This window comes from Periplaneta americana, chromosome 4 (assembly GCF_040183065.1).
Source record: "Periplaneta americana isolate PAMFEO1 chromosome 4, P.americana_PAMFEO1_priV1, whole genome shotgun sequence".
In the NCBI taxonomy this organism is placed as follows: domain Eukaryota; kingdom Metazoa; phylum Arthropoda; class Insecta; order Blattodea; family Blattidae; genus Periplaneta; species Periplaneta americana.
Genome location: NC_091120.1, coordinates 75,061,641 through 75,070,225, shown reverse-complemented (window position 1 = coordinate 75,070,225; position 8,585 = coordinate 75,061,641).

The following is an 8,585-nucleotide window of genomic DNA, read 5'->3' as shown; positions in this document are numbered from 1 at the left end:
CCGGCTACATTCGGATTATGACGTCACAGGGATACCGCGTTTGGTCAGTCGTCTGCTACTCTGCTATACAAACAATAAGAATACACTTACATGCATTAAGTTTCAAGTGGTTGTATTAATTTTAATACGCATATACTGTTTTATTAGTGAGTGTGTTGTACTAGTGAGTGTGTCATTATTCTGCTTAAGTTGTGTGAACTAGCGTAGCTGCTGAGTTACTGTCATGTTTCGCGTGTTTGTGTAGTCCTATAACGCAATACACTACAGTGAGTAGTAACCATGCCGGGTATGAGGTGTACTGTTGCAGTGTGCAATAACAGCTGGGCGAAAACAAGGAAAGACAATTCCAGAAGTCATATAAAATACTTCACTTTTCCGAAAAATGAGGAATTAAGAAAACAGTGGATTCAGAGATGTAGGCGTGACGGAAAATGGAATCCGGATTCGTGTAGAGTGTGTTCCGAACATTTTCATGCCAGCGATTTTGATCGAGACCTAAAGAGCGAATTATTAGGACTTCCTACCACACGCATACTTAAGAAAGATGCTATTCCTTCTCTAAATTTGGGTGTTGATCGCGACACATATAAAGAACAATTGTCGTATGATCGAGAAATTAGGAAGGAAAAGAGAGATCTTAAGAAAGTTGTTACAGAAATGTTACAGGATTCGGATATTTGTATGTCTAATTCTACATTAAGTTCACCATCTCCTTCAGTCACTCCACCTTCCCAGACCTGTGATGAGAATGCAGTGGCTCTGATCGAAGAAATTGAAAGATTGAAAAAGGAGTTAGATGAAGAGAGAAAAACTTCTCTTGTTCTGAATTTAAAATTGAAGGCAGCTGAAAGGAAGTTACAGCAACACCGTACAAAAATAAATAATTTACGGAAGGAACTAATAGCATGTAAGAAGAAAGAACGTTGTGCTCATAATATTCATAACAAATTGGTCGATGGTCTTTCGGACATTTTTACTAAAACTCAGATAAAAGTACTGACAAACAAACAAAAACGTGTGAATTGGACTGACAAAGACATATCTGCAGCTTTTACTCTAAGATATCTGGGGAAGAAAACGTACATTTATATGAAGCAAAAATTGCATTACCCACTACCTGGACTTTCGACGTTGGAAAAATGGGCTTCGAAAATTGACATGCGAAATGGAACTGGTATCCTCGAAGATATGTTGGGAATGATGAAGATAGCTGCTATCACATATGGACAATCAGATAAAATTGCAGTCCTTCAGTTTGACGAAGTGCATGTCAAACGTGCATACGAGTTCGACTCTCTAAAGGATGAAATCGTGGGTCCTCATTCAAGATTGCAGGCAGTGATGGTGAGAAATCTCTTCAAGAACTGGAAACAATTAATTTATGTTGATTTTGATAAAAATATGACAAAAATTATATTAGATAATCTAGTATCGCGTCTTGCAGAGATAGGATACAGAGTAGTAGCTTGTGTTTGTGATATGGGTGCAGCGAATCAAGGTTTGTGGAAAGAATATGAAGTTAATCCAACAAAAACATGGTTCTACAACCCAAGAACATCAGAAAGAATATATTTCCTTGCTGATGCCCCTCACCTTTTGAAATTAACCAGAAACTGGCTCCTCGATACAGGCTTCATGTTTTCTAATGAAAAAATTGTCTCGAAAGAACCTTTGGAATCTCTCATTAAGGATGACAACCATGAAATTAAAGCATGCCATAAAATCGATTCCAGTCACTTGAATTGTAGGGGGACTGAAAGAATGAACGTAAGGAAAGCTGCAGAATTAATGTCACATAGTGTTGCAACTGCTTTACGTCATTTTAAACTTGGTGGCGATTCATCTATCGCAGAAAACACGAGTGAGTTCATTGAAATTGTAAATAATTGGTTTGATCTCATGAATTCTTATAGTCCAGCTCATTCTAAAGTTCCTAGCAAAAATGCATATGGACTTAAATTGGAAGAACAAGATAAAATTTTGAAGAATATGTGTGACACTATTAATAGCATGACATGCAGGGGGTAAACGAGTAAAACAGGTATTTCAGACAGCCATTCTTGTATCTATATCTTCCTTGAAATATCTTCTTCTCGATGTACAAAAGCTAGGAGTGACATATATTTTAACTCATCGTCTGAACCAAGATTCACTTGAGAATTTATTTTCCCAGATCCGTTCTCGAGGTGGTTTATACGACCATCCTACCCCATTAAACTCTCTATACCGCCTGCGAATGATCATTCTTGGCAATAATGCCGGAAATATAGAAAAACACAAGAATACACATACTGAATCTAGTGAGGAATACCTTTCATCCCAATTACTTCGTACATGTGGTGTAAAGTGTACAGATTTAGTACAAAATTCTATTCCTGACATCTTCATTCAAGAAGAAGACGACACATCTAGTTCGGGTTCAACGATTGTAGGTGAAAAGGAAACTGAAATGGAGGCTGAAGGTTTGAGATACATTGCTGGTTGGATAGCAAACAAACATAGTGAAACTCATCCCAACTTAGGTCACCGAACAGATACAGAAGAAACAGATCATAGTTCTTACTGTCTAGTCTCCTGGATTCGTAGTTTGTCATATGGTGGACTTACAGAGCCGACATCCAAATGGTTAGACATCGTAAAGGAAATGGAGAAACGCTTTTGTTCTTATCATGGACCTGAGGTTCGAAGAGGGGTCGGAGTTATGAAGAACTTGGTTTCTTTAATATGTTCAAGTGATCCTAGTGTGAGTAGTGACTTGGTGAAAACTTTCGTCAAAGTAAGGACATATGCTCGTATAAAGTAAAAACTTTGGCGAAAAAATAATCAGTGGCCAGAAAAGAATTAAAAGATCGGAGCCTACAGTGAAGAGGAAAATGAAGAAGTTTACAAATTAAGGTAAAACTTATTCTTTCATATATTAACTCACGGCTTGCTTAATTCTAGGTGACTACTGGGTATATCGATTAATTATTTGTTGCAGTTGTTTTAAGTATTAGGCTACATTAGCAAAATACAACGTAGGCCTATATCATAAGCTAAACGTTAGAAAGAAAGCAGTAGCATATAGTAGGAATCCGTCCTGGTATCTGAAGCAGACGACATAGTGGGTATCTGTGTGACGTCACCCATTCTGAGCCAATACCAGTGACTCGTGCATTGTGGATAACCTGAATGTAATAATCTTGCAGAAAACCCATGTAAGCTGTAAAATTACAAAAATGATAACTATTACATTTTCGCATGACTGTAGGCCTATGTATTTTTGCAAGCATTTCTAAGCTGAGCATATTATGTAGAATTTCAAAGGCCGTTCAAAAGTTGCACTTTTATAGTATGTTTCAATACAGTTTTAAACTTGGCATGAACATCTTTAGACTTTGTGATGTCTCAGTATAAAACCATTAACGCCGCGATTGTGGGAAGGGGGGAAATATATTTTTTACTAATGGTGGGTATTATCGCCGCGGTCTCATGCTTTAACATTCGACAGGTTTTTGAGCGGCCTCGTGCGTAATATTCGGCAGGTCTTTGAAATGTACTTGTATTACTGTTTTCAATTTCTTGTGCCGCCGCTCCAATCACTCGCCTCAGTTTCAATGTTGCAATCAATAAGCTGCTTCCATTATAAAATTACATCTAATTGTATAATTCACGTGGACTAAAACCGAGGTTGCAATGTCTTGTGCTGAGGATGAACATTAGAAATGTGATTAAAATTATTATTAAAGAGTTATTATAGAGAGTTAAGAATGTCAACGTACTCGTATATGAAACAACAACAACAACAATAATAATAATAATAATAATAATAATAATAATAATAATTAGCCATTTAACAATATAACAAACTAGTGCTTATTCTTATCGAGGAAGTAGACGTGACAACGTGACGCTTAGAGTGAAACCTACAGAGCAACAATCGGTCGGCAAAATTATGTCTTAAAAGCACACCGCACGTTATTGTATGATGCCGGCATGTTATATGGCATCGAACAAGGAAACCCAGTGCGCAGAAACCAGCTGGCGTGACTGTCTCGTGCAGATGACGTATGCTCCCGTTTCCAGCATGCTGTAACGCCTACTTCAGGAGGGTAAGAGGAGTATAGCATGCGCGCCGCGAGGAATCCGAGCTGAGTTTTGCTTGTAGGATACCTATACCTATGGATATCTACGGTCTACGCTACATTCGTGATAAAATAAGATGATGGAGATTTCTTGGGTTGCCACAGGAGAACTGGAGCTTCCGGAAAATACCCCTATGTTACCTGGACCACGGGATTACCCAAAACAATAAAAGTATCTCTTTGTTAAAATTCGGATGTTAAGTTATGTACGTTTGAGATTTTCTTCTTCTTACGTTTGTTTTTCGAGATATACGTTTGAGATTGTTGCCTTCGTTTGACAGAAAATTATAAATGAAGTGTGTTGTGTGAAAATGTTAATGGCGGAAGAAAAGATTTTTGATTCTTATTGTGTTGCAAAGTGATCCTTTCATAATGAAAGCCCTCCAAGGAAACTCTTACAAACATTAACTTTAACTTTTCAAGATACGAAAGACGCGTGTCTATATAAACAGCGTTGGTACCATAAGAAATGCATAAAGACTGGAAATTTTTAATGAAGACAGTGTAAGCCAGGCTGACGTTTGAGTTAGAAGTGGCTTATCTTGGTCGTGGGCGTCAGAGTACAAAAAAGAAACAAGAGATATCTGGTTGCCTGCATTCTAATGCTCTGGTCATGCTTTACCGTCTGATTAAGGGAGCAATGGTGGAATGCCGAAAACCTACCACCAAACATAATCTTTGTTGACCACATATTCCACTTGGATCCACCGGGATTCGAATATGGGATACCAGGGTGGAAAGCCTACACTTCACTCATTCGGCTAACGTGTACCATCAAGAGAACATTAGCAGAGAAAGTACAGTTAATTCTGGATACAGTGAATTCGGTTATAGTGAACATTCGGCTATAGTGAACCTAAATCGTTGGTCCCGACCCGCATACATTAAAAAGTACATTAATATTTCCGTTTATAGTGAACCCTCGTTTCGGTTATAGTGAACCTTACAAATTGAAGTTGCAAGAGTTGTATTCTGACAAATTATTATTTGAAGTCAGACCTTCTGGTATAAAATTGAAAGAATGTCTTGAGAACAACATTCTAAGTTTCTTACTCCTTTAGTCAAAGGACAAAGGTAGGATTAGTGATTCCTAGACAATAACAGCATTTGTCATTTCTACCTGATCAGTCTCTTTCTAGTGTTCGAAAAGTGAATGTACTGTATACAAATGTCGAAACGTAAAGTGCTTTCTTTGGAAGTTAAGGCAAATATTATAAGACATAAGTAACCCTGAACGTGGTCTTTTGCAAGCGGACGTGGGTCGATAGCATAGTTTAAGTAAATCAACTGCGAGTAACACTATACAGTATAATCCATTTCATAAAAATGAACTATTTTAATTACTTTATAGTATTTTATTTTCTTGTACACAGTTTCATTCATTCCTGTCATTTAAGGTTAGGGGAGAAACACTTCGAATTTAGCGAACCTCGGACATAGCGAACGAAATATGTTGGTCCGCCGAAGTTCACTATAGCTGGAGTTGACTGTACATAATGAAGCCCTTATTAAAGTTTTAACAGTACCTGAATTAGTTTAGGGTTCCAAACGTTGGACTTTGAATAAAGATTCATTATGAGGATTGGCGACAGTAGAATTGAAGTCCCTAACATGGTACGTTATGATCGATAACTGAGAAGTTAAGATATTCGTAAAGAACTAAGCATATTTAAATCTATCAACAAAATATGACATAGAAGAAACTAGTATGAACGCATTTTTGGAACGAATGACGATATAATACAGATTGTTGAACTATGTTCCCAAAGGACAACGAAGTCACGGACAACCTGTTACAGGGACGGGGAATTCGTATTGTAAACAAGCAGTCAGCATTAATACTGCATAAAATAGCAAATTTAGAGCTGGGACATATAATCTATTAGTCAATACCCATTATAATAATGGTTATGGTGATGGTAATGATAATAATGATGATTGTGGTGGTGATAGTGGTGATGATGATGGTGACAAATTTTCATTTTTGACATAATATAGGCCTATCCAATGGGAATGGAACTTAAAACCTAATCTACTATTATTCACTATTCGGGACAATAATTTTTGGTAGCATTCATCTGAATATGAAGATCGTTTCTTTTGTTCACAACGTTTGTTCATATACGTATTTACCACAATGTATTGCGTTCAATCTTATTTGTGAACTTGTCCTACTAGCAGAAGGTTATAGAGTAGGCCGTGATAATGCCCTTTATCCAGGTTATTGTCATATTGTGAAGCCATTGCCCCACATAATGAGATAAAGTTTTACACTCCCAATACAGTACCCTTATGTAGGCCTATACATTTTATAGAGGTCAATGCCCTTTCTTATCGGTTCACTTTCCCCACCTGGGAAGTGAAAAGTTTTATTCTAAATGTGGGAGAAATTAATACTGGTTTATTAAGAAAGAGCGTAGTTTACACATTTTTCATTACAGGTGAACTTTGACAAGGTTGGAATATATTTCGTCTTTTGGTAAAAAAAAGAGAGGCAAGATTGAGTGTATTCACTAGGGTCTTCAAAAATGTCTAAATTAAGACTGAAACGTGTGCGTAGACAATCCTTTGTAACGATCCTAATGAATAGGATACTCTTCTCACGTGAAGACGAAAGAAGATCTTGCTTCTAAAATTTCACTGAACAACAAGAATTTTGCTCCGACTTAAAACAATGTGTCCCTTATGGTTTGATGTGCGCTGAATCCGAAAATACATCTCGTATCACGTAAGGTTTTTAAGATATACTATGATTTCACTTTTCGATAAGTGCTCCCTAAGAAAATGTCTGGTGCGGGTTGGGGGTATAAACCAAAAGAAAAGCTAATGCAATTTATGTGTTTATAACTTATTTCCGGTTTCTTATGGTCGTTGGCTTGTTCTTTTGTACTTTTAATAAATAAACAGATAATGATCCCTTCTATTAAGTAAATTTCATAATAGTTCAAAGTGTGGTCTATGCAATGAAAAAACAAGGGTGTGGTTTTCAGTATTTAAAGGAAATGTTTACCAGTTTGAGTGAAGGCAAATTAAAAGAGAGCATTTTCATTAGTCCACAAATTCACAAAGTTATGGATGACCCTTTGTTTGAGGAAAAACTTTCCGTTACAGAAAGAATGGCGTGGCGCGCTTTCAAAGACGTTTGCTCAAATTTCCTTGAAAATTCTAGTGCAGAGAACTACATAGAACTTGTTGTGGAAACCTTGTTAAGTGGACATGGCAAAATGGAGTGTAATACGTCTCTCAAAATATACCTTTTACATTCCCATTTGAATTTCTTTCCTCCTAACTTTGGAGCGGTAAGCGACCAGCATGGGCAAAGGTTTCATCAAGAAATATCTGAAATGGAAAAGAAATATAAAGGAAGATCATCCAGCATGCTTGCAGACTATTGTTAGTTCCTTGTAAAATACAGTCTCGGTTTTAGTTATAAACAGAAATTATTTTAAATGTAAGTTCAAATTTCGAGATTTTTCTCATTATATGCATGAAATATTTTTATTGTTGTTGTGTTTTTAACAATGTAACATCAATTTTGTATCCAGTACATATTTTTCAAGTTTTATGAGAAATTTTGAATCCCTAGTGTGTTGTGATTTTATCAGTAGCAGTGAAAAAAAAAAAAAGAAAACAAAAACAAATAAGTTGTCATAAAACATTAAATTAATTTTCTCCGGAAAATGGCAAAGTAGCCTCGTTTAATTATTTGGCAGCGGCATTCCTTTTAAGATTTGTAGGTCTTTATTGCATGCACCGATAATAAAATGAAAATGCGACGTTGTCACGTCTTGTTTGTTGCTGCTATATATTAATATAACATGGAGTATTGGAGCGGCCTTCAAAAGACTTGACGACAATGGACAGCGCGACATAATTAAAATTATTGAAACTACAAAGCTTCCGTCCTCTTTGACACCGCTAGCCTACTAATTGAACGTGGCCACTTTACGTGATGGGGCAATTTGGATTTTAAATTCAGATTTAGGGCACATATTAGTAATATTCACCAATTTTTATTTCGGAGCAGGACAAAATGTAAAAATCTTTTGTTCAGTGATCACCTTCGAGTGCTTCACTAACAATAAGAGCAGTCTAAGCTAATATTTTCTGAAATAAAATGTAGATAAAAATTCAGCATGCTGTCTTTGTACTTCAGGCCTTCTAAGCTACTGTTCAATTGTTTTTAAACTTTGAACTCAGGTATTATACCATTTGTGAAGAACTTGGAACAAACCACTACGTTATTGCAGCTTTAATCAGTAGAAGATCATGGAGATAGCATTCCTGACATGCGAATAAATGAATAATCAAGAATGCTGTGCGTATTTTTGGCAATTGAGAATGTTTCATTTAGTGCATCTTTTTGACTAAGCCATTTACAGAGATGAGATTGTAAGAAGATGTGATAATGAAACTATAATGAATTAGAAATAAGAGGAGAAAACTGAGTACTCGTTCAAA